Raw genomic sequence first — 27775 nt, 5'->3', positions numbered from 1 at the left:
GTTCATCCTTACATTTCTGAACTTTTGAGCACCATTCCTGCCATTCATCCTTTTCTTTTCTTCCATTGCTGTATTAGCCCTCTTCTTAATTTCACAATTTTTTTTTTGCCTTATCTTCTCTTCCATCTTCCATTTCTTACATCTTTCCTTCCTTCCCTTTAGTTCCCTTTCTGAACTTTCGAGCACCATTCCTGCGATTCATCCTTTCTTCCTGCCTTTTCTTAATTTCACACTTTTTTTCCTCATCATCTTTTCCTTCCTTATCTTCTCTTCCATCCTTCATTTCTTCCAACTTTCCTTCCCTTTAGTTCACCCTTCCCTTTCTGAACTTTTGAGCATTATTCCTGCCATTCATCCATTCTTCCTACCTTGTACCCTTTAGTCTTTTCTGCCATTGCCCTCTCTTTTCTTAATTTCACACTTTATCCCCGTCATCCTTTCCTTCTTTTTCATGCCTTATCTTCTCTTCCATCCTGTTTTCATTACTTCCATCTCCATCCTTCCTACCTACCTTCCATGCTCACACCCCTTTCCTTCCATTTAGTCGGCCTCCTTTTTTCCATTCATTTCATTCTTTCCATCCTTTTCTTTTTGTTTAGACTTCCACCCTTTCATCCTTCTTTCCTCACTATCTTCTCTCCCTTTCCCTTCATGCACCTTTTCTTTCCTTCCATTGCTGTATTTGCCCTCTTTTCTTAATTTCACACTTTCCCCCCCATCATCCTTTCCTTCTTTTCCATCCTATTTTCATTAGTTACAACTCCATCCTTCCTCACTACCTTCTCTCCCTTTACCTTCATGGACTCCTTTTTCCTCATACTCTTTTTTTTTTTTTTCCCCAACTTTCTTTCATCCTATCTTTGTTATACTTACATTTAACACTAGCCTTTCTTTCCTTCTTTTTCATGCCTTCCTTCCAGGATTCCATACGCCCCTCTATGATGCAAAATGCAGGAAGAGAACTCGGTGCGTCGTTGTCATTAAATTCCGCCCAACTGGGCTTACTTGCCACATTTCTGCATCTTTTGAGCACCATCGAGCTTTGTTTTTCTTTTGTTAGCGGCACGCTGCGTACAGCTCCCTCGCAGTTATTTTGATTGCATGAAAAAAATAAATATAAAAAAGACATCTGTCTCTCACTCGGCAAGTTGAAGCGAGCCCACCTGCCGTCTTGGCCTCGTCAAGCATGTCTGGCGTTCCCCACACTCGGGACCCTGAGGAGTGTCTTTTGCGCATTTAAAATTTCAAATATTGTCACTCTGCTCTGTGGGAAGACGTTACTGGAGCGTGCAGTTCTAAATTTCGACTTGCCTTTATACTGTACTATACAAACACATGAAATGATTTAGGCTTAAAAAAATCTGGAGTCGAGTCGAGCCGGAGAACTCTTGGTTGCGTATTATGTGACTGATTTACGATTGTGTGTATTGTTATTCTTCGTTTAACTTCTCATACATGCAATATCAAGCTCAATATCAAATTCACGTTCGTTTTTTTTTTTGTCATTGGGTTTATTTTCAAGCCCTTTATTGCAAATTTAATCACGAAAGTGCAGTTAGGCGGCAGAGCAGTGCATCACGTTTCAAAGTACTTTTTCGCCATCTAGTGGAAAGAAGGCAACATTGCAGGAGTTTTGATCAGAAGCGGGGTGTGATTGGTCGAATTGAAGCCGCGCCCTTACTTTTACACCAATCAGGAGAGCGGTGTGATGCAGCTGGGAGGAGCTCGAATGGAACATATCAAGGGAAATGGAGACAGGTGCGATGGTAACTTATTTTTGCACGTTAAAAAATTACATTGATAAAACCGTGAAATTGAGAATTTTAAAATACGCGTGAAACTTTTTTTTTTTTGTCGACAGCCGAAGCCACACCAAACCCATCCTAATCAAGGTGAGTATATACTGTACTAAAGAAAATGTTTATTCTTTTTCAAATGCAAATCTCTCCAGTTCTTCCCAGTACCAACATTAAAATCCAGTAGTTGTTTTCAGTTAGATAAATCTTTTGCAGATAAGTTACATAAAATAAAAAAAAAATCTTCAACCATTCATGGGCAGGGTGGCAATTTTTTGCATTATTGTCTCCCAACATGCCAAAATCAAGAAAATAACACTCATTTTTTTTGTTTATGGTTAAATTATATGATAACTTTACTCATTTATGATCTCGTCCCAAAAATCTAACTGATAACTCTGACCGATGAGTTATCGTCTCCTGATACCAAATTATGGCTTCAGATTAAAACACTTTTGACAGTTTGATATACTGAAGGATATAATGCGTGAAAATCATGATGTCCCAAAAATGGGACGCTGTCCACGAATGGGTTAACCCAAATGTTTGAAAATAAACCGCTCCAAAAGATGAAACGCAAATAATAGTGCATTCTGAAAATCAAGTTCAGTGACTGTTAATCACCGCTAGAGGGAACCCACGTAGCACCAAACGTGCAACTTCCATACGAGTACCCCAGTGAAATCAAATATTACAACTAATCGTGGGACAAAAAAAATCACTGGACACATTTTGACAATTTATTTACGTGAAAACAATTACAATGACAAAATGATATCATTTTTGAACATCATGGTACCTGGTCAATAAGGTCAGTACAAGCCAGAGGGCCCATCAGTTGTTTTCAGTGGCTCAAAAGTCTTGAAACTGACAAAAATGATGGCACAACAGTGCATAGACTATTAAGTAAAAAAGCAAAAAAACGCCTTACGATACATGGTCGTTTTTTCGCAAAATACGACTTACTATACATCTTCGTTTTTTCGCAAAATACGATTTACTATACATGGTCGGGTTTTTTTGCAAAAAAAAAAACTCTTTACTATAGTTGGTCGTTTTTGTGCAAAAAAACGCCTTTACATGGTCGTATTTTCGCAAAAAATGCCTTACTATACATGGTCCTTTTTTTCGAAAAAAAAAAAAAAAAAAAAAAAAAAAAAACGCCTTGGTCGTTTTTTTTTTGTGTAAAAAAAACGCCTTACTGTACATTGTCATTTTTTCGCAAAATACGACTTACTATACATGGTCGTTTTTTCGCAAAATACGACTTACTATACATGGTCGGTTTTTTTTTTTGCAAAAAAAAAAACTCTTTACTATAGTTGGTCGTTTTTGTGCAAAAAAAAAAACGCCTTTACATGGTCGTATTTTCGCAAAAAATGACTTACTATACATGTTCCTTTTTTTCGAAAAAAAAAAAAAACGCCTTGGTCGTTTTTTTTTTGTAAAAAAAACGCCTTACTGTTCATTGTCATTTTTTCTCGCAAAAAACGCCTATGTGTAAGAATGTGTATGTGTAATAATATAGTGGTGAACATGGTTGTTTTTTTTGCAAAAAAACGCCTTACTATACACTATACGTGGTGTTGTTTGCACCACAAAGTTGAGTGCTACGAGAGAAATAAGTATTAAATATTGTTAAATTAAGAATATAAGCACATTTACAGGCCCAAAAGCATGTTGATTATTGTTAACCATGTTTAATTAACCGTAGTTGTCAAACATTTTACCCCAAGTATGACTCAAAAATTACTTGACTCTTCAAGTACTGAACCAGCACAAAGTACAGTAGTGTAGTAGGCCTAAGTGCCCCCCCCCCCCCAAAAAAAAAATTGTGGAAGTCACATTATGTGATTTGAAGATCAACATAGTGGTTAAATATTGGAAAATACAAAACTGTACTTAAATATTACTTTCGCTCACATTCACAAAAATGCATGCCTTGTAAGTTGCTAAATTAATAAGCGATGTATTGAGTTTTTTTTTGGAACTTTTGCGAGATACTCTAAATGTAATGTTGTGAATTTTTAACTTAGTAGGTGTATTTTCTCAAAATACTGTGCTCTATCTCCAAATGATCCCACTTTTTTTGTCAAATACCGCAACAGACGTCCAGGCGGAGCTGGAGCTGTTGGAGGTCCAGATCGAAGACCTCCTCGAAAAGAAAACCCAGCTGACGTCCCGCAAGGATGCGCTGCTGCGCTCGCTGGAAGACGCCTGTGATGTCGCGTCGTCGTCGTCGTCAAGTCGGCCTTCTGGAACGGCGTCGGAAATGAGCAAAGAGGAAATGCGGCGCTATGACATCAAAGGTACCTTCCACATTACTGCGTTTTCTTAATTTTAAATATTTTGGGGGGGGTTTTGATTGTGGAGTTCAGACTCCTGATGATATACAACCGCTTCAAACCAAAATGTTAGACTGTTTTTGTAGGTCTACTCAATTTTGGACGGGCGTGACATTTTGGAACCTCGAGGATCCTGATTACATGTGTTGTAAAGAATATGTACTGTAATTTCTCGAAAAGAATGCGCAAAAATTAAATTACTGCTACATGACCACGTGGGCAGTGATTGAAAAACAATACAAGTACAAATGTGACAAAATATAAATACAGATCATTCCTGATATTCTGAGCATATGGGTGGCGGCAAATTGGTGGTACGCGTTGCACATAGGGAGAAGGGTTTTCCAAATATTTTTTTGACTTTGGGGGTGCGCATTATACATCAGGACACATTATACTAGAGGAATTACCATAGTTTTTAGTCCAACTTTAAGCAAATGAGGGTATAAGTCATGTTCTTTGTTCACTAGTGATACTTTTTACATCCCTTCCTCCCCCCCCCCAAAAAAAAAAAAAATATTTGAAGGTACTCCACACTATTGGAAGTCAAAGTTTTTGTCAAATTGAACCAATTGAAAGGAGCTTCTGATGAAGTTCCGGACTTGGCCGCACGGGGGCAGCATAAGACAAACAGTCAGGCAGATATACTGTTCATTGAGGTCTTCTATCCATCCATTTTCTTCGCCACTTATCCTCACAAGGGTCGCAGGAGTGCTGGAGCCTGTTAACGGGCAGGAGGCAGGGTACACCCTGAACTGGTCGCCAGCCAATCACAGGGCACACGGAGACAAACTGCCGCACTCACAATCACACCTAGGGGCAATTTAGAGTGTCCAATTCATGTTGCATGTTTTTGGGATGTGGTGGAAACCGGAGTGCTCGGAGGAAACCCACCTAAGCACGGGGAGAACATGCAAACTCCACATAGGTGGGGCTGGGATAGAACTTTACAGGTGCGCCACCATCCCACCCTCATTGAGGAATGGGGGGAGAAACCGCAATTTTTTTTGAAGGGATTTTAGGGCGACCAAGACTTTAAAACACCCCCCCCCCAAAAAAAAAAAAAAATATAGTACCAAATAATTTTGGTGGGGCTGTAAAATCTTTTTAAGAGGTGCCACAGGCCCCCCTAAAATGGTCTTAGCAATGCAATTGGTGATTTGTACTGTTGTATAATAAATGTACATGTTTTTTTCAGTCCTTTGTTTAAAGTTACAATGGTTATTTTATTTGTATTTTTTATGCTTGTGCGACAAAGATATTAAACCTGCTCATTCTTCCATGGGCTCCAATCTCTCACCTTGTCAGACTTTGCCTGGTCCGAGGACGTGACGCAGCGCTCGAAGGACTCGTTTCACCTTCCCAAGTTCCGACCCCTGCAGCTGAGGGCCATCAATCTGACGCTGATCTATTTTTGGTGATGCCCACCGGAAGAGGGAAAAGCCTCTGCTGTCAGCTACCCGCCATCTGTTCCGAGGGTATGCCCGCACCCGAGCGGCGCAGAACGTATCTCAAGTCGCCCGCGATTGACGGAATGCACATCTGCGCGTGTTGTGCGTGCGTGGGAGGTTTTACGCTGGTCGTGACTCCGCTTGTATCACTGATGGAGGATCCGCTCGTGTACCTCAAGTCCATCAACGTGCCTGCAGTAATGCTCAATGCCTCCAGTGGCGAGGTAATAATAACTTGGGAACATATTTTAATAATGATCATTTTGGGGCGGCACGGTGAGTCAGCTGCAAAGCGTTGGCCTCACGGTTCTGAGGACCCAGGTTCAATCACGGCCCGCCTGTGCGGAGTGACGTCCTAAAAACATGCAACATTAACTGGACACTCTAAATTGCCCATAGGTGTGATTGTGAAGACCTGGACTGAAATCACAATGAAATTGCTGCATGGATAATCAAGTACCGTAATTCCCGGCCTGCAGTGCGCACCGGGTTACAACCCTCACTGAGTACAATTGTAAAGGAAATACCATTTGGTACATACGTACGCCGCAGCTATGTAAAAGCCGAAGACCTCCTTCCCATTGGCTACCGCCGAAGCATCTTCCTGGTTTCCCATTGGCTATGAGTGACGTTAATCTTTACCCATGATGCACTTCCTGTACCTTGGTTTGAACATGGCGGGATCGAGCTGCTCTCCCACTGGCTATCGCTTTCGCATCTTCCTGGCATCCCATTGGCGAGGAAGGACGTCAATCTTTACCCATGATGCACTTCCTGCATCTTGGTTTGTGTGGTGCGAGAGAGCTGTCTCCCATTGGCTACTGCCATAGGAGCATCTTCCTGGTTTCCCATTGGCTATGAGTGACGTTAATCTTTACCCATGATGCACTTCCTGTACCTTGGTTTGAACATGGTGGGATCGAGCTGCTCTCCCACTGGCTATCGCTTTAGCATCTTCCTGGCATCCCATTGGCGAGGAAGGACGTCAATCTCTACCCATGATGCACTTCCTGTACCTTGGTTTGAACATGGCGGGATAGAGCTGCTCTCCCACTGGCTATCGCTTTAGCATCTTCCTGGCATCCCATTGGCTAGGAGGGACGTCACTCTTTAAACATGATGCACTTCCTTTATCTTGGTTTATGTGGTGCGATAGAGCTTCTCTCCTATTGGCTATCACCGTAGCATCTTCCAAGCATCCCATTGGCTATGAGGGATGTCAATATTTACCCATGATGCTTTTCGATTCCATTATACACTCGACTGTCACCAAAGCACGCTAGCGCTGTCACAAGCTCATGCACATTGGGAAAGTACAACTTTTTTGTGTTTCATGCAAGTTTATTGTTTGTCACGCACCCTTCTCTTTGCGTAGTCTCCCAACGCCAAATGTAGATGAATATAATATTTTTGGATAGTTCTTTACGTTATTTACCTTGAATGTTTATTTTGGAACGGATTACGCTATTTACATGTAAAATGGGCTTCTACTCACGAAAAATTCACGTTACGAAACGACTTCCGGAACGTATGAATTTCACAAGTAGAGGTACCACTGTATATCTAGTGGTGATAATCTACTTTTTACTCACGCGATATTTCTTTGGGTTTCCAGGCCGAGACGATCTTCCGGCCGACTGCATCGTCTACTTCGGCTTTTCCGACATCTTCCGCCTCAGCACGATGGTCGTGATGGAGAATGTCGGTCAACAGAAGCTGAACCAGATGGTGACTTACTGCCAGAGCGTCGACAGGTAAGACCTCCACGGCTTCCTAGTCCCTGACAGACCAGTTTTATCGAGACTCATGTGATCTCTCTTTGCTTCTGACAGGTGTCGCCGTGCACTCTTGGCGCTTTATTTTGACGAAGTGTGGGATGACAAACAGTGCAACCAGATGTGCGACACGTGCCGCAACGGAAAAGGTTTGCGCCTGCGCCATATTAGCATTGAGTCATCGCGTATTATTTTTTTTAATAGCGGGATAATAATGTAGAATCCGGCCCTACAGTAGGATTCCGCCGCATATCTCCGTAAGATTTGCAACGTCTTCCTGAAATCACATCAAAGCGCTTTATCCTTAGCGGCGGTCTTCTTTAATCTTTTTTTCAAGGGATTCCCCACGTGCTCTTAGTTTGCGAATAAAATTTGCATTAAAAAGACCTGCAGGTGACATCGGTAGAAAAGAAAAAACACATTTTGGGGGTAAGATTAATATATGTACATGAATGTGCAGTTAATGTGCTGTATTATCAATCACAAGAAATCAGCCAACCAATGTGATTAAAGATTTTTTTTAAGTCTTATAACTTCAAACTATATTGCGTGTGTAAACAGTCCTGACCCTGATCCCTCCGTCTTCAGACGTCATCGTCACGGACATCGCCCAACACGCCAGGCAGGTGGTTCAGATCTTAGACCAGGCGGCGTCCGTGGATGAAAGGCTGACCCCGCTCAAGCTGGTGGAGGCCTGGAATGGGGAGGGGCCCCGCCAAGCACAGGAAGCTCAGAGAGACCACCAGAGTTTCTCGGCCACAGGCTGAGGATGTGATCGTCCACCTGCTGCTCCAAGGCTACCTCAGGTTGTTTGTTGTTTTTTTTTTTTTTTTTTAGATTCCAGATTTGAAATGACTTCCATTTTTAATCATTATTTTTGCGAACACAATTGTAATCAGAGTAGTGTGTTTTCAAATTTTGGGGCGGGGTTTAGTTCTCCTCTAACTACAAAGGCAAGGGTGTCGAACTCATTTTTCTCCCGGGCCGCGTTGTCGTTTCGTCTTCCCTCAGAAGGCCATTATGACGACCGTAATTTCCGGCCTACGAGCCGCGACTTTTTTCACTCGCTTTCAAGCCTGCGGTTTATGCGGTGGTGCGGCTAATTTGTGCATTTTTTTTCTCACGGCTACAAAGGGGCACTCGAGCGGAATATACAGTGAAGAAAATAAGTATGTGAACACCCTGCTATATTGAAAGTTCTACCACTTAGAAATCATGGTGGGCTCTGAAATTTTCATCGTAGGTGCATGTCCACCGTGAGAGAGATCATCTAAAAAGAAAAATCCAGAAATCACAATGTATGTTTTTTTTAACGACTTATTACCCCTTACACCTGTCTGTAAGCGAGAATTCCGACCCTCAAAGACCCGTTAGTCCGCCTTTAAAAGTCCACCCCCACTCCATGTATTATCCTGAATCGCTCATTAGGTGCATAAAGACACCTGTGCACCCTGTACAATCAGTAAGACTCAAACTTGTAACATGGACCAAAGACACCAAAGACAAAATTATGCAACTCCACATGGCTGGAAAGGGCAATGGAGAAAATGCCAAGCAGCTTGGTGGAAAAAAGGTCCACTGTTGGAGCAATCGTTAGAAAATGGAAGAAGGTAAAGATGACGGTCAGTCTCAATCGGAGTGGAGCCACATGCAAGATTTCACCTCGTAGGGTCTGAATGATCCCGAGAAAGGACAGAACCTCAGGACTACAGGACAGGACTTGGTCAATGACCTGAAAAGAGCTGGGACCACCGTTTCCAAGGTGACTGTTGGTCATACACAAAGACGTCATGGTTTGAAATCATGTGTTGCACGGAAGGTTCCTTTGCGAAAACCAGCACATGTCAAGGCCCGTCTTAAGTTTGCCAATGACCGCAAAACTTTCTCCCATGACTCCTCCAAACGGTCAGATGAGACCAAAATGGAACTTTTTGGTCATAATTCCAGTAACCGTGTTTGGAGGAAGACGGATGATGAGTGCCATCCCAAGAACACCGTCCCTACTGTGAAGCATGGGAGTGGTAGCCGTAGTGGGATTGTGAGATTTTGGGGAACAACCTCTTCCCCTCGGTCAGGGCATTGAAGATGGGTCTTGGCTGGATCTTTCAACATGACAATGACCCGAAGCACACAGCCAGGAAAACCAAGGAGTGGCTCCGTAAGAAGCAGATCAAGGTTCTGGTGTGGACTAGCCAGTCTCCAAACCGAAACCCAATAGAAAATCTTTGAAGGGAGCTGAAATTCGGTGTTTCTCAGCGACAGCCCAGAAACCTGTCGAAGATCTGTGGAGAGGAGTGGGCCAAAATCCCTCCTGCTGTGTGTGCAAACCTGGTGAACAAATAGAGGAAACGTTTGACCTCTGTAATTGCAAACAAAGGCTACTGTACCAAATATTAACATTGATTTTTCTCAGGTGTTCAAATACTTATTTGCTGCTGTATCACACAAATAAGTCGTTAAAAAATCAGACATTGTGATTTCTGGATTTTTCTTTGTAGATGATCTCTCTCACAGTGGACATGCAGCTCTGATGAAAACTTCAGACCCCTCCATGATTTCTAAGTGGGAGAATTTACAATATAGCATGGTGTTCAAATATTTATTTTCTTCACTGTATGTGCCGAGGAAGTGACTTTTACTGGCCATGTTTGTGCTGCGCTAGCGTTAGCACTATGCTAGCGTCTTGCTGCTGTATTACTGGCATGTCTCGGTGATTTTTACGAGTAATTTTTTTTGTTTTTTATTTTTGTACCGGCCCAGTCAGTGTCGCGCTAGTGTTAGCGCCGCACTAGCGTTAAACTGTGTACCGTCTTTCTTTGTAAAAATCTTGTTTCAATGTTGGTTTCAATGTGGGGACTTGCGGCTTTTACACAGCTGCGGCGTATGTATGTACCAAATGGTATTTCCTTTACAAATGTACTGGGTGAGGCTTATAACCATGTGCGCTCTGTCGGCCGGGAATTACCGTACATAGATGAATTAGCACTTCATAAAATTACATGGCCACAGCAAATTGATAGCTAACTTGTTTTAAAATCAGAAAAGGGGGATTGGTAACAAAAAAAATACTTGCATTAGCTCAAAGTTATTACAAGTGAAGACAATTTAGTATTTTCACACGAAACATGAAGTTCGCCGACATGATTTGCTTCCGCGGGCCGCATGAAATGATGCGGCGGGCCGGATCTGGCTCCCGGCCGCAGGTTTGAGACCGCCATACTGATGATGTACTTTCCTTATTTGCCGTGTGTTTTCCAGGGAAGATTTCAGTTTGACTCCATACACCACTTACTTTTACCTCATACTTGGCTGCAAAGCTTCCCTGCTGAAGAGCCAAACTCACACGCTGAGCATGAAGATGCACACGACATTTTCATTGGTAAGTTGAAGTTTTAGTATTAAATATACATGTTCATTTTTTTTTTTTTTTTTTGCAAATTCAGTCCTCGATACTGACAATATTACTTGATTGAAAACGGAATATACAAAACAATAAATGCAAGGTACTTTGGATTATAAAAATATACAGTGAATACTCTGGTCTCGAATGTCTCTGTTCTTGAGCAAATCGATTTTCAAACGAAAATTTTGAGATTAATTTTTTTTTTTTTTGCTTCTGTTTTTGAAAAAAAAATCAGTACTCGAATGCCTGCGAAAAAATCCGGAAATAACATAACACGCGCCACTCGATCAGCTGACCCACAACGCGCGTTGTTATTGTGAATTTGAACGCACCGGCAAAAAAAACCCGGAAATATCATAACGCGCGCAACCCGACCAGCTGACCCAGGACGCGCTTTGTTCCTGTAAATTCGAACGCACCGCGAAAATATCTGGAAATAACATAACGCACGCGACTCGATCAACTGACCCACAACGCGTGTTGTTATTGTGAATTCGAACGCACGGCGCAAAAACCCGTAAATATCATAACGCTGCGTGCGTATACGCCAACCAGCTGATACTTGACGCGCGTTGTTATTGTGTGTACGCAGACATGGGAAATATTGATTCAGTTTTCAAACAAATCCGTTCTGGGACCGCCTTCTGGAACAGATTGTGGTCGAGAACTGAGGTTGTACTGTGTGTATGTGTGTGTTTTAAAATAAATATGTATACATATTATATATACACACAACCGTTACACTGGCTCACGATCGACGCAATGAACACCCCCGGTGTACCTGAATTTCCTTTGACATGCCTCATGATGTTGATGACTTTCGACGTAAATGCGCTCGCAGTACGTGAAGCAGCCCTGAACAGGCGCTTTCAGCCTAATTTCCGCACATGCTCAGTACGGTTCACTTGCGTTTCCTGTTTCCGGGTGAATACTGATTGTTTTGGAGCAGGCTTGTTCACGTTTATTAAATAAACACGTAAAATAATGTCAAGACTACACAACATAAGCCACGTCTTTCAATTTCTATTTTTTCTACACATTAAAAATTTTACGTGCGGGATTTTTTTTCGTGCTCGACTGTGCAGATTTGCGAGCACATTTCGCGCTCGTCAAATGTGAGTCACTGCATAACCATGACAAAATGAGCTCTAACTTTTGTCGTTTTACCTGACATAATCCAAATCTTTAAGAGCACCCAAAAATGACGATAATATAGATTTTGTTTACCAACATCGCAATACAGAAATTACTCATTTCATATAGTGTTAACTCCACAAAATCAGTGTATACACTTATTACCAGGCTCTTATTTTCATGCTACTTTTTTGTGATTTGTGACATTTCGTGGCTTTTTGTGCAATTTCTCTAACCACTATCTTTTTATTTTTCATGTGTATGTATTTCTTTAATCAATGTCACTTAAAAACATATTTTTTTTGTCCTAAATCCCGGCAAATCACCATTGCATCCAATGCTACGTTTATGTAGTTTTTGCATGAACAAAAAGTGACGTGCATCTTTTTCTTTGTTCTTTAACCAGATAAATCGTACATGAGACCGTTAATGTAGATAACTATTAATCACCACCCTCTATGATTTATTTTCTGGGTTTCATACGGCCCTCTACCAGGGGCTCATAATTATAATACTGAATTTATCAAAATGTAGGCCGCTGTGGCAAGGGATTGCTAAACTGAGCAAAGTTATTAAACGGGATTTGATAATTCTATGTAGCAATGTCTGCTTATTGCAGGGGTGTCAAACTCATTTTTGTCGCGGGCCACAATGTAGTTCTGGTTTTCCCTCAGAGGGCCGTTACGACAGGGGAAACCATCAAAACTTTTAATTGCCTCATCATATTCATAAAAAGACATTTCAAGGTTATCTTCTATAATGTTTGAAATGTTGGTACAGATTTTGCCAAGAATCATGGTGGTTGATGTCGATGATTTGCCGATGCGGGCCACATGAAATCATTTGGCGGGCCGGATCTGGCCCCCGGGCCTTGAGTTTAACACCTGTTGCTTACATTTTTTTTTATGATTTCTTGAATGCTAACAGTTCAAAAAAAGGTTTAAAAAAAAAAAAAAAGCTTTTTTCAGATATTTCTTAAGATCACTAGTTCGAAGAATTTTACCAAAATGCTGAACCCATCCATCCATTTTTCCAAGCCGCTTATCCCCATAAGGCCGCCATCCTCAAATGGAAAAGAAATTGGTAGTTCAGATGAGGCGGCAAGGTGTTGAATCTGGTAAAGCATTGGCCTCACAGTTCTGAGGTCCCGGGTTCAATCCCGGACTCTCCTGTGTGGAGTGTGCGTGTTCTCCCCATGCCTGCGTGGGTTTTTCTCCGGGTGGGCACTCCGGTTTCCTCCCACATTCCAAAAACATGCAGCATTGATTGGGCACTCTAAATTGCCCCGAGGTGTGATTGTAAGTGCGACTGTTGTCTTTCTCCATGTGCCCTGTGATTGGCTGGCGAACAGTTCAGGGTGTACCCCGCCTCCTGCCCGTTGACAGCTGGGATTGGCTCCAGCACTCCCCGCGCCCCTCGTGAGGATAAGCATCAAAGAAAATGGATGGATAGTTCAGATCAGCACAGAAACAGCCACCGATGTTGCGGGCAGCGCGGGACCGATTCCCGCTCGGCGACGGTGTCGATATGTGCCCTGCGACAGACTCGGGTCAGGGTGTAGTCTGCCTTTTGGACAAAGTTAGCTGGGTTAGTTTCCGCCACTGGCCCTTGTGAGGATAAGTGGCGTTGGGGAAAAAAGATGGCTGGCAGACCCTCAAATGCCTCAAATGATCCTTAACACCCACTTTTTGACCTTTTGAATCACATCCTGCAACCTTTTGACTTTGACAATCCGGATGCTCAGTTTAGCACTTCTCCTGATATGCGAGTTACTTTGTTTTCCTTCGGGCTCGTACTGTTGTCCACTTTAATCCTTCACGGGTGAAAACTGTCGTCGTTAATGGCCAACAAGTAAAAGCGCTGTGGGACCCGGGGGAAAGCCAAAGTGGCAGCGGGATCCGATCAGCGTGATGAAGACGCTCCAGTGTTCAAGAAATGCAAGGAAGAGCCCACATAGTGCCCCCCCCGCCCCCAATCCCCCCAACCCCTCATCCCACCCAGAGGAGACTCAGTACATAGAGTCCATTATTCTTTATTTCTTGCTTATCGCATGGGAATCGCCACACACTGGAATGATTCCAATTGAACTAATAAATGACTAAGCAGCAGCAAGACCGGCACCCCTCCAGGCCCCCAAAAGTCAGAATCCCACATATTAACATCACTAACATTCCACTAATCACAATGGCTCAGCTCGATGGTTTTTGGTTTTCGCTAAATCGGGAATTATTGTGCCCACCCAGCTTTACGCCTTGTTGCGTTTTATTTAGAAATCCGACAACATTCGAGTCCCATTGGTGTCTTTTTACTGCTGCCGTAAAATGTTGGGATCGACGATTTTGAAAGCAATTTTCATTGTAACAGGAAGTGCCAGCTCCCAGTGAGGAGATCATTGATAAGGTCTTCGAAAACCGCTCCCCCCGAATCGAAGCAGAAACTCTTTAAAGCACGCAAGGACCTGTCGAGAAGACCGAACCCAATACCGAGCGGCGGGATGGACAGAATTGCCGCCGGAGGGGCTAAGTCTTGCTCGAAACCGAAATCCGCCACCCCTCAAAGAGAGAGGAAGAAACCCCACGCCAGGGCAACCCCGGCAGTCACTCCAACGCCGTTTCCAGTTCCCGACCCGCCGAGTTCTCCGTCCCGTTCCTCCTTCATTTCCGAAACTGCGGCCGAGGAGCTGTGCGACCGGCGGGACTACTACAGGAATCAGCTCCGGAGTATAAACCGCATTTCCGGAGAGCGTCTGGGGCAGCCCGACGAGTCGGGGATTCTGGCTTGCATCCGGGGACCCTTGAAGGCCCTGCGACTGGCCCGCAACTTGTGGACTCGTGTCAGCGGTCAGCGGAAGCACCGCGTCCGCGAATCACAGTTTCGGCCAGGGTAGCACTTCAACACAATTTTGCACCCCTGATTACGATTTTTCCCATTAATAACATCGCAAAAATCATGCATCAAATCAAATCAAACAGTGGACCGTTAAATGCATGGCCCAAATGGAAAACAGCTGTGGCCGGTGTCAGAGTTGACACCGCCCAGAGTGGTGGCCAGGCCACGCCCGTCTTGGCAGTGGTCTGGCCTTGCTCATGACAAGGGGCGTCAAACTCATTTTTGTCGCCGGCCACAATTAGTTGTGGTTCCCCTCAGACAGGCATCCAAGTCTTTAATTGCCTCCTCACATTCACAAAAAGACCAAAAAAAAAAAGCTCAAGGTTATCTTTTATTTTTCATTTTGGTGCAGATTTTCACAAGAACCACGGTAGCCGACGCAGATGATTTTCCTGTGCGGGCCACGTGAAATCACTTCATGAGCCTTATCTGGCCCTCCGGCCTTGAGTTTGACACCTGCCTCTTAAAAACGACACACAGAGATGGTAAGTTTGTGATTTAGTTTCGGTGCCCCCAAAAAAAAAAAAAAAAAAATCAATTACGTACTCCAAGAATGTTCTTAAGTGGTGAAGTAAATTTCTCACTGCGCTGACCCCGCGAACGCCAGCAGCGGCTTTTTAATTAGCTTTGGCTCCCCGTGAATATGTCGTAATCTGCTACCTGCAGAGACCATTAGAACGGACTCCTTATTGCCACGCGTTCCTATTCAAATGCAACGTATTAATTAGCGCCTGTTGTAGATTTATACATTTTTCCAGATGAAGCCGCTCAGGACCTGTTAGGAAAAAAAAAAAATGACTGTTTTGCCTCAACTCCTTTTACGGGACGCTAATAAAATAGCATGTTCAGTTTTCACCTTTAAATTCATTTTCATTTTCTTGTGTTATGTTTAGTCTGAAATATGACGAATGTAAATACTGAGTCCGGGGTCTCAGCGATGAGCTGTCCGGTCTTTGGAGTTGGTCAATCTGGGATTGAGATTCTAGAGGAGGAGTGGACCAGTTCTCACACCCAAGGAGAGGCCTATGGGGTCGGCCCAACAATGAAGCAGAATTTAGAACCCCATCGCAGACTCGACACAATACTAAGTTTACTGTAATTCCCGGCCTACAGAGCGCACCTTTTTATGAGCCTCACCCAGTACGTTTGTAAAGGAAATACCATTTGGTACGTAGATACGCCGCATCTGTGTAAAAGCCCCAAGTGCCCACATTGAAACACAAGATCCAGTATTTCCAAAGAAAGACGGTACACAGTTTAACGCTAGCGCCATGCTAACACTAACATGCTAATGCTAATGCTAGCCCCGGGCTAACAGTGGCATTTAAACATCGAAACAGGAGATATTTCCAAAGAAAGACAGTACACAGTTTAACGCTAGCGCCGTGCTAACACTAACACGCTAATGCTAATGCTAGCGCCGGGCTAACAGTGGCATTTAAACATCGAAACAGGAGATATTTTCAAAGAAAGACGGTACACAGAGTTTAACGCTAGCGCCGCTGAGCTAACGCTAGTGCCCAGCTAACACTAATGCGAGGAACACGCTCACGCTAACCCTAGCAATGAGCTAACACTAGCGCCGCGCTAACAGGCCTGTTTATAAAAAAAAAAAACAGACCCCTGCTAAAAATGTATAGAATTTGTACAGAACAACTTGTTCTATAGAACTTTGGCTGTGATTTTCTCTAGAATTTATAGGACTTGGTTCCTGAAGTTCTATAGTTCTTTAGAAATGTTCTGTGGACATTTTTTTTTATCAGAGATGTGGCAGTAACACCGCAGCAACACGCTAGCGTGGCGCTAAGAGGGCCGGACTGGTAAAAGTCACTTCCTCGGAACATATATTCCACTGGTGCCCACATTGAAACCCACACTGAAACACGAGATATTTACAAAGAAAGACAATACACAGAAAGTTTAGCTTATGGTTGCGCCGCGTTAAAGCTAGCACTAATGCTAGCGCCACGCTAATAATAACGCGAACAGGACCGGTTATAATAAAACTTACCGGAAAATATCACTGAGACATGCCAGTGACACAGCAGCAACACGCTAGCGCAGCGCTAACAGGGCTGGTAAAAGTCACTTCCTCGGCACATATAGTCCATCGGTCTCATTCATTTCTCTCATTTACCTTTTACGCTCAAGTGCCCCCTTGCGGCCGTTAGAAAAAAATGCACAAATTAACCGCATCACCGCATAAACCGCAGTGTTGAAAGCGTGTGAAAAAAGTTGTGGCTTATAGTCCGGAAATTATGGTATTACTTCACAAATACTGCATTTAACATATGAAAACGGTCCAAAAAATAAAAAAAACAAGCAGGGTCAATGTGAAATTAAAACTCGTGATTACAAAATAAAAGAGACGAACAGAGCCACAGCCGGAGGACGACACCAGGAACAAACTGAATCCAGGGCTGAAAACACGATTCAAAAGATTCATATTCAACGAAAAGGTCCATTTCCTTAACGTCATTTATCCACAAAGTGTAAGATGCGATATGCACGGTTTTTATATATATATTATTGATACCACAACATAATGCTGTATGTACATATAAATAATGCAAAGACTGCCTCCTGTTAAAAGTTAGATTTCCCTCCCCTCCTTTTGAGCTGTGTACATCACTCCCCCTCCCGGCTGTCTACGGACAATCTTTTATAAAAAAAAAAAAATATATATATATATATTTTTTTTAAGATGATTCACGTGGCACACCGTTGTGGACGTCTTCCAAATCCAAAATGACAGCAATGTGAAGAATCAATTTGGAGTGATGAAAGCGACGCTCTCTTGAGGGGGACGCGGCCAGAGGTCGGTCTGTGAAAATAGTGAGTCGGTGGGGGGGTGGGGTGGGGGGGTCGTTTTTTTTTTTTTTTTTGCCGCATGCGAGCTTCGGGCTTTTAAAAAAAATCCATCCAGCAGCAGGCGGATAAAACCTTCCAGGCCGATGGAATCCAACTGGGTAGATCTGCGCCTCTGTGCATGACTTAGTTATTGCTTATCGTGTGTAAAATACAATCTGTTGTGTGACTTGGGTCCAGATTTCGCTTTCATTTTGCTACTCTGTGTAGCAGACTCATTATCCATCCGTCCGTTTTCTGAGCCGCTTATCCTCACGACACCTTTTTCGTAGACTCTTGGTGGCGGTGACACATTGGAATGAAAGTGGACCCCATTCTGATAGCGGCATAATCCATCGATCCATCCATTCCATCCACACGATAAGCACTCCCGCGACCCTCGTGAGGATAAGCGGCCCAGACAGTGGATGGATGGAATTAAAGGTTACGACTCAAGACCAAGTTGCGACTTAAGCATCCATCCATCTTCTTAGCCGCTTATCCTCACGAGGGTTGCGGGAGTGCTTATCGTGTGTAAAATACAATCTGTTGTGTGACTTGGGTTCAGATTTTGCTTTCATTTTCATACCAGACTTATTATCCATCTGTCCGTTTTCTGAGCCGCTTATCCTCACGACACCTTTTTTTGTAAACTCTAGGTGGCGGTGACACATTGGAATAAAAGTGGACAGCATTCTCATAACCTGTAGGTGGTAGCGGGATTATTATATTATTATTATTCTTATTATTATTATTATCCATCCATTAGCATCTTATCCTCACGAGGGTCGCAGGGAGTGCCGGAGCCTATCCCAGCTGTCAACGGGCAGGAGGCGGGGTACAATCGCAGGGCACATACCCCCCCTATTATCAGTTTTTAATCATTATTGGGAAAGTTCAAAGTAACAGTTGGGGAGTATTTTATGATTATGTGATTATATATTTGAAACACTTTCAAGAAATTGGACCCAAAAATCCCACGTGCCTGGGTGGGTTTTCTCCCGGCGCTCCAGTTTCCTCCCACATCCCCAAAACATGCAACATTCTCTAAATTGTCCCTAGGTGCGATTGTTGTCTGTCTCCATGTGCCCTGCGATTGGCTGGCGACCAGTTGAGCGTGTAACCCCGCATCCTCCCCGTTGTCAGCTGGGTTAGGCTCCGGCACTCCCGCGACCCTTGTGAGGATAAGTGGCTAAGAGAATGGATGGATCGATGGATTATGCCACTGCCACTGAGAGGTTATGAGAATGGTATCCACTTTCATTCTAATGTGTCACCGGCACCTCGAGTTTATGAAAAAGGTGTAGTGAGGATAAGCGGCTAAGAAAATGGACAGATGGATAATATGAGTGTGAGTTTGCTACAAAGTGTAGCAAAATAAAAGCGAAAGCTGGACCCAAGTCACATAACAGATTGTATTTTTCCACGTAATAAACACTCCCGCGACCCTCGTCAGGATAAGCGGCTAAGAACATGGATGGATGCTTAAGTCGCAACTCGGTCTTGAGTCGTAACCTTTAATTCCATCCATCCACTGTCTGGGCCGCTTATCCTCACAAGGGTCTCGGGAGTGCCGGAGCCTATTCCAGCTGTCAACGGCCAGGAGGCGGGGTTACACCCTGAACTGGTCGCCAGCCAATCGCAGGGCACATGGGGACAAACAACCGCACTCACAATCACACCTAGGGGCAATTTAGAGTGTCCAATTAATGTTGCATGTTTTTTTGGGGATGTGGGATGAAACCGGAGTGCCCGGAGAAAACCCACGCAGGCACAGGGAGAACATGCAAACTCCACACAGGCGGGGCGGGGATCGAACCCGGGTCCTCAGAACTGTGAGGCCAACGCTCTACCAGCTGATCCGCTGTACACCGGATATGAACTACTTTTCCCATTTGATTTCCATTTGAGGATGGCGGCCTTATGAGGATAAGCGGCTTGGAAAATGAATAGATGGGTTCCGCATTTTGGTAAAATTCTTCGAACTGGTGATCTTAAAAAAATGTCTTAAAAAGCTTTTTTTTTTCCCCTACCATTTTTTGGACCCTGTTAGCATTCGAGAAATTGTAAAAAAAAAAAAAAAGAAAAATGTAAGCATTACTATAAGCAACAGGTGTCAAACTCAAGGCCCCGGGGGCCAGATCCGGCCCGCCAAAGGATTTCATGCGCCCCGCGCAGGCAAATCATCCGCGTCGGCTACTGTGATTCTTGTGAAAATCTGGATCCAAATTTGAAACTGTCATATATCACAGATGATAACCATGAGATGTCTTTTTATGAATATGATGAGGCTATTAAAGATTTTGATGGTTTTCCAGTCATAACGGCCCTTTGAGGGAAAACCGGAACTACATTATGGCATGTGACAAAAATGCTTTTGACACCCCTGCTACAAGCAGACATTGTTATTGTTTATATATATGTATATAATTTTTAATATATATCATTTTGGCACTCCCGCAACCCTTGTGAGGATAAGCGGCGTGGACAATGGACATGGACAATCACAAACAATTGCCAGTAAAGATCTTTATTTCCAAAACCACGTAATAATTCGTCGACACCGACACCTTGTATCGGTACTCTCCCATCCCGAGTTCTACGGTGGCCTGGAAGGGTTAAACAAAAATGAGTTTGACCCTCCCCCCACGTTGCTGTATTTATGAAATGAAGATGACATTCTCACCATGTACTGATATTTCCGAATGTACTGCATTTATATTCCATTTTTCATACTTCCTCTCCCCCGTGCGCCGCTCATTCGGATTCAAACCGCGACCCTCCTCTTCCTTCCACTCCCATTGAGATGATTGCGCAAGGCTGAGCGAAAGGGCTGAGGAAAAAAAAAATGTAAAAAATGAAAAACAGAAGCGTATTCATTTCTCAATGACGAAGATCCGCATTCAAAGGAGCTTCCGCGTTTGTGCACGGCTTGCTCATTAACGCCCGCTTCTTCGTCATCTTCCTCCGGTTCGGAGTTTCCTCGAAAAACCGGAAAACCTCATCTTGAAGTACGAAGTCCGCACGGGGTTTTTTTGGTCTTGGGTTGAAGTTGACGGATTACAAAGAAGATGAGGTCGACGCGAAGGATGCAAGCGCTGCACTTTCAGTTTTTGAACGAAATAAAAATTCTGATCAGGTTCGCCAGTTCCACTCCCAGCACATTTCCAATAATCTCTATTTGTACGTTGAATTCCAGTCCAACCCCGCTTCCCGCCCCACCTCCATTGGTTCAGTCCTTACCTGTCCAGCCTCACCCACTTTGTTCAAAGTCAATAAATAAGATCCCATCCATCACCTGTTTCTTCTGGTGTCCCCCAGGACTCTTTCTTCTGCCCCCTGCTCTTTCTCATCGCCATCCTGTTGGTAGTATTTTCTGTGAATTGAACGTACTGTGGCGGCATGGTGGAGGTTCCAGGTTCAATCCCGGACCCGCCGGTGTGGAGTTTGCACGTTCTCCCCGTGCCTGCGTGGGTTTTTCTCCGGGCACTCCGGTTTCCTCCCACATCCCAAAAACATGCAACACTGATAGGACACTCTAAATTGCCCGTAGGTGTGATTGTGAGTGCAGCTGTTTGTCTCTGTGTGCCCTGCGATTGGCTGGCGACCAGCTCAGGGTGTACCCTCGCCTTCTGCCCGTTGTCAGCTGTGATAGGCTCCAGCACTCCTCGCAACCCTTGTGAGGATAAGCAGCTCAGAAAATGGATGGATGGATGGACTTTAAATGGCAGCAGGCGTGTCTTCTGAACATTCTCAGTTTAAAAAAAAAAAAGGTGCGCACCCTTGTCCAATATGTGTTCTTTATTTTATTGCAGTTGTTTATTTTTCTCCCGAATATATTTTTGACATTGAGTTATACTTACAGCATAACAGTTACGAGTTATAACATCCTGCGATTGGCTGGCAACCAGTTCAGGGTGTACCCCGCCTCCTGCCCGTTGACAGATGGGATAGGCAGCAGCACTCCCCGTGACCATTGTGAGGATAAGCGGCTAAGAACATGGATGCATGGAATAAGGGTATTGTATCGCAAATCCTGACCTTTCAAGGTGTTCAACCTCCGCTAATTTGTTTCGGAGAAGTTACTCCCTTCCGTCTTCTGTATAGCAGGTAAAATGCATGCTCTTTAGGGTTTAAGTCATTGTATTATATTTTGCTCGATCTAAAATTGAAGTACAGGGTCTCTTAAAGGGCCAACATTTATTTTTTTATTCACATTCAGATTGTGAGTGCGGTTGTTTGTCTCTATGCGCCCTGAAAACTAAAATCGTGCTCATAGGTAGCAAGTCCACATGTCAGGGTCCTGCCGGTCCTAACCCTGGCTGTGCAGGTCCCTTCCCGGCACACCTGCAGTCATCAGGAGTACCTGCAGTACTTATAGGACCCAGCGGACGATCTGATCGGCGCCATTGACGCCTCGTTCCCGCACTCCCTCGACTCGGATCTCGACTCCCGGCGTACCGACCCCGTAAGCCCGTCGTCATCACCACCGGCGCTCTCGTGGACTTCCTGCCTTGTTAGACTCTGGACCGAACAAAGATATTTCCAGAACCGCCTCCACGTTCTCCGAGTCGTGCCGCGTTCTGCTCACGACACCATGCTATGCAAAAATTGAGTTTCTCTATTACTTTTATGAATTCCTGCATATTAAAAGTAATTAGAATCGTTGTTTTGTTTTTTTGTTTTTTTTTGTCGGGGAAAAGGCGCCAAATCCGCAAGACCAACTTAAAATCGAGTTCTTGGCACTTTTCGCAATGAAGGCAATTTTTTACATAACCGCATTATTCATTCTGTATGTGCGGACTATAGGCGCTATCTCTGTTGGGAAAATATTATATGTAGTCTGAGATTATTTCTTCGTCAGAAAAAGCGGGTGGGGGGGGGGTTTTGTGCGGAAGCTAACTTTTGCGTTCTCATCTCGGCGGAGGAGGCGAACGGCAGCTGCAGGCGAGCCGAAGTTTCTTTTTCAGTCTGTTGTTTTGGGCTCATTATCCTGGAAAAAAAAAAAAAGTTAATCCCGACGGAAAAGGATGACAGTTTGCATAACAAAGAAAAACATTTCTATAAAAATAGGTATAACGAACCGACGCTTGGGTTAAATGAGCTTGCCCCCCCCCCCCCCCCCCCCGCCTACCCCCGTTAAAAAAAATCTTGTTCCACATAACTTCCCTTTTGTCGCGCTACAAGATCCGGAAAATAACGAGCCGGGGTCAGCAAAAACTCTTGTAATAGCAGACCCGTGACAACAAAATACCCATAATGCAGTACTACTTAGTTTTATATATATTTTTACCCTCATGGAGTCTGATTAGCGAACAGTTTGCGTTCCTATAAATAGTCGAACGCTTTAATGAATACGTCTCGAAAGACTACCAGGAGAAAGAAAAACCGAAAACTAGTTGACTAATTGAGAGTACTCTTTACTTTTGATTTTCCGACACAAGTGGAAAAAAAATCATATATCTCTATATTTGGAGACTCATCTGTACAAAGGCATAAGGTGAAGAAAATAAGTATTTGAACACCCTGCAACATTGCAAGTTCTCCCACTTGGGAATCAGGGAGGGGTCTGAAATTGTCATCGTCCACTGTGAGAGAGATCATCCAAAAAGAAAAATCCAGAAAGTATGATTTTTAACGATTTATTTGTGTGATTTACACCTTTTACACCTGCACCTCATTCCCTGTAATTATGACATATACAAGTACGACTCCTCGTACGGTCTGGCCTTTGCCAGATCGTTGCCTTATGCCTCGTTACTGCAGTTTCCAGATCCTGTTCTTGCTCTCATGTGTACAAGTCCTGCCTGCCTACTGACCTGCCTCCTTTGCCTGCTGCTTCCGTGGACTGCCTGTTGGGTTTTCGACACCGGACTGAATCAAGACGCTTCCCACACTGCCTTTGCGCCTGCCGAGTTGTGCATTTGGGTCCAACCCCGTGTGTCTGGACAAAACCCTGTCTACCCACCCCACCCTAAGGTTCTTAAAGTTCTATTGGCAGTTTCTCCCTGCTTATTCGATCATTTTTTGGGAGGGCGGAATCAAATAGGTCTCGGCGGGCTGGACGTTGCCCGGGGGCTCCCTATTGAGGACCACTGCTTTAAAATAACTGTAGCAAACCTCCGATTGAAGTGGAGGATACCAAATCCATAAGTGCCGGTGTTTTTAAAAATGAAATACAAGAAAAACTCTCTATTTTGCGGCAGGCGGGTTTCAATCTAAACAGGATGCATCCGGACATTGGATTGCTCGATAGCTTTTAGCCGTATTATCGAGCAATATTTAAGAAGTTGTCCCAAAATGAAGTACTTGGCTCCAAATCGGCAGAGGAGTTGTTGATCCAGTCTCTACTTATCATGCGGTCCAAAAAGAATAACGTGACAGAAGTTGACAGACATGCAAACATCTGCTAGCTAGCGCAAAATCCTGCCCCCCACCCCCCCCCCCACCCCCCAGCGGTGCATTGAAAAGGGAGTTTGTTTTCCTCCTCGTCAATCAGGAACGTTTAGTCAGCTGAAAACCGAGTTCCAGTCATGCTCCGAGTGTGCTTTTCAACCACAGCACGGTGCTGTGTTCAAATGCAAAACTGTAAAAAAAAAAAAAAAAAAACAGTTCCCCATCACAGTTTCCCACAAGTCGGATCTTCAAGAAAGTTTTTGGGGGGGACCGCAACCGTTACGTGAATATACCACGGATGTACCGTGGTTCAGACTCTCGACAGATTTGGTCTGAGCTTGAGAACCGAATCGATCCTTTATCTGAAATCTACACTTTGACATTCCTCGTTGTTTCTGGTAATAGCAACTTGTTGTTTTTACTTTATTATCAAGAGAATAAAGTTACAACAGCGAGGAATTGCATACTCAGCACACCCTCCCCCCTGCTCTGACATCTAATATAGTCCAATATTGACACTGGCCGCAAAGTTAGGTGGGAGTAGGACTCCGATCTTCTGAGGGCTTTTTCTATCCATATCTCCATTTTCAATCCCTTTTATCTTCACTAAAGGGGAAATCCACTGGTTTGCATTCACAATGTATCCAGTAGGTCATGTAATATGTACTCTATTTTGGCAACGTGCTGTTAAATCCTCTCTCATTTATTTGAGAAATTTTTTTAGCGCCAATCACGGATTTGGAGGGGTGCTTCCATTTTCGCAAGTCACATGACTTACGTGCGCGGATGTGACGTGTACCGTACCGCAACAAAGGCTCGATTACGTGGGACATCATTTATGCCCAGCGCCGATTTCTCGGATTTATCCTCATCTGGTGAAGAAATAGCAGTATCGGTTGATCGGGAAGACGGAGGAATACTTCCATAAAGATTTGAACCTGTGGCTGTAATTAATGTTGAATATTCGGATGGTTCTTCGGGCGGAATGACTCGGAGTTCTGACGACTCGGAGGGTCACGCGTGACATAAGTGCGTAAACAAAGTCCCCCGGGAGCTCCGGATGGTTCTTCGGAGGAGAGTGACGCGGAGTCTGACGGGCACGTTCCTACAGCGGTCCGCGAGCCCAGCTTCCAAGCAGCGGAGGCCGTTAGCCCCGGACGTCGAAGCTAGGCTAAAGGCCTCCGCTCGCTCGTCAGACTCCGTGTCATTTCTGCCCGAAGAACCATCCGGAGGACACTCCTTCAGGAAAACATGCAGACTCCACACAGGCAGGTCTGGGATTGAACACAGGACCTCAGAACTGTGACCCCAACGCTTTACCAGCTCTGCCACCGTACCAAATGGTATTTCCTTTACAAATCTACTGGGTGAGGCTTATAACGAGGTGCGCTCTGTAGGCCGGGAATTACGGTAATCATCACCTCATCATATTACCTAGTTTTGGAATCAGAAATCGAGGGTATTGGATTTTTCAACGATTCATGTTTGGAAGGAGAAAATTGCTTGCAATATCTCAACGTTTTTATTTATGTGACAATTTGAAGTTTTGGTACAGGTTTTCACAAGAATTAAGGAAGATTTGCCTTCGCCGGCCACATGAGTTCCTGTGGCGGGCCAGATCTGGCCCCCGGGCCTTAAGTTTGACACGATATGCACCAATACCTTGGATTAGCGATTCTGTTGAGTCGGGCCATCGTCCGGGTAAACAAGAACCGGGTCAGGTGTTGTGGACACTGGCCATTAAAATACATTTAAATTAAACCATGTTGATTTTTAGGAGAAATATTGCTATATAATTAAAATTTGATGATCAAGATTAAGTGGATGGTATGGTTGCAAAACAGGGTCTAAAAACTGTATCGGTACGCGTTTGCGATCTCGGAAATCCGTTTGTCGCACGTAGTACGACGTCCAATTTTTGATCGGCCGTTACATCGGCGACCTTGCGATGCCGTTCACCCGCGATTCAGATTTCGGATGGCGCAAAACCCGCGGGCGGCAGTTCGAATAATACCATGAACGGGAGCGAGATGGAAAACCCTTCAGCGGCGTCGGTCCGCGTCGTGCGGTGTGCTGCGGGCCCGAGTGACCAGCTGGCAAGAGTTCTCTCATCCTGACGCGTGCCAGTCTTAATCGCAGATCTCCCTTTGGACCGCGTACACACACGGAGCAGTTTTTGTACAGACACCACGGATTACCGCGGAACCCCTGCTGGGGGGCTAATCTGTTTTGTTTGAGCGACGCAGACCAAAGGAACGGCGCGGTTCCGGCTCGAGATTGCAAATAAAAAGTCCCGCGGGCAAATTCTTTCAAACGCAAGCCGAGCTTCGGGGCTGACGGGACAGCTGCTGTTGTCTTTTGGCTGTTGGTTTTTGAAAGAAAATCAAAGACGCTACATGACGTGACGATTATGGAAGTGAGCTGAAGCGAGTATGTCATCGACTGACAAATAATGCGGCTCCCTCTTTACCACAATGGATGGATCAAAGTCCGCATCACTGCAGACGCTGCACCGATCCACCCGTCGATTTCCCGCTCCATTCTTCCCTCACTCGTGAACAAGACCCCAAGATACTCGAACTCCTTCATTTGGGGGAGGATCTCATTCCCGACCCGGAGAGGTCACGCCGCCCTTTTCCGACCGAGGACCACGGTCTTAGATTTGGAGGTGCTGATTCTCATCCCAGCCGCTTCATACTCTGCTGGGAACCACTGCAGTAAGCGTTGGAGAGCACGGCTTGACGAAGCCGACAGAACCACATCATCTCCAAAGAACAAAGACGCGATGCTGAGGCCACCAAACCGGACACCCTCTACGTCTCGGGTGCGGCTAAAAATTCTGCCCATAAAAGTTATGAACAAAATCTGTAACAAAGGGCAACTTTGGCGGAGTCCAACTCTCACCGGAAACGAGTCCGACTTATTACCGGCAATGCGGACCAAACTCTGATACCAGAAGAACCAATCAACCAATCAATCAATCAATCAAATCCGCATCTGACAAACAAAAGACAACATTGAAACAAAATTCAGATTTTTTGGGGGTAAGCCAAAGTACTGCAACAGATATACACGGAAAGGAATAAGGCTGGGGGCACGGTGGGTCAGCTGGTAAACCGTTGGCCTCACAGTTCTGAGGACCCAGGTTCGATCCCGGCCCCGTCTGCGTGTTCTCCCAGTGTCTGTGTGGGTTTTCTCCGGGTGAGCACTCCGGTTTCCTCCCACATCCCAAAAACACGCAACATTCATTGGACACTCTAATTTTCCCCGAGGTGTGATTGTGAGTGCGGCTGTTTGTCTCCATGTGCCCGGCGGTTGGCTGGCAACCAGTAGAGGGTGTAAACCGCCTCCTGCCCGTTGACAGCTGGGATAGGCTCCAGCACTCCCCGTGACCCTTGTGAGGATAAGCGGCTTGCAAAATGAATGGATGGATGCAATAAGGCTATTGCATTGCAAATTTGAAAACCTTTCAAAGTGTTCCACCGCAGCTAACTTGCTTTGGAGACGTTACTCCCTTCAGTCTTCTGTATAGCGAGTCAAATACATGCTCTTTCGGGTTTGAGTCAGTGTATTTTCTTGCTTGGTCTAAAATTGAAGTACAGGGTCTCTTACAGGGATGGCAAATATTTATTTTTATCCACATGAAAAAAATAAGATTCTAGTCAGATGATTTAGTCAAATGCATGGTGGTTAGTACGTCTGCCTTGTAGGATATCTGGGTTTGAATCCCCATTGACGT

The 27775-nt window shown here is 44.5% G+C and overlaps 1 pseudogene; it reads left to right on the top strand.

The window, feature by feature from the left end:
* The first annotated feature begins 1813 nt into the window (after positions 1-1813).
* Positions 1814-22228, top strand: LOC133493961 (ATP-dependent DNA helicase Q1-like; annotated as a pseudogene).
* The last annotated feature ends 5547 nt before the right edge of the window (positions 22229-27775 follow it).

The sequence above is a fragment of the Syngnathoides biaculeatus genome, chromosome 20 (assembly GCF_019802595.1).
Source record: "Syngnathoides biaculeatus isolate LvHL_M chromosome 20, ASM1980259v1, whole genome shotgun sequence".
NCBI lineage: Eukaryota > Metazoa > Chordata > Actinopteri > Syngnathiformes > Syngnathidae > Syngnathoides > Syngnathoides biaculeatus.
The sequence above is the reverse complement of the archived record's forward strand: the minus strand, read 5'-3'. Positions and strand labels throughout refer to the sequence as shown.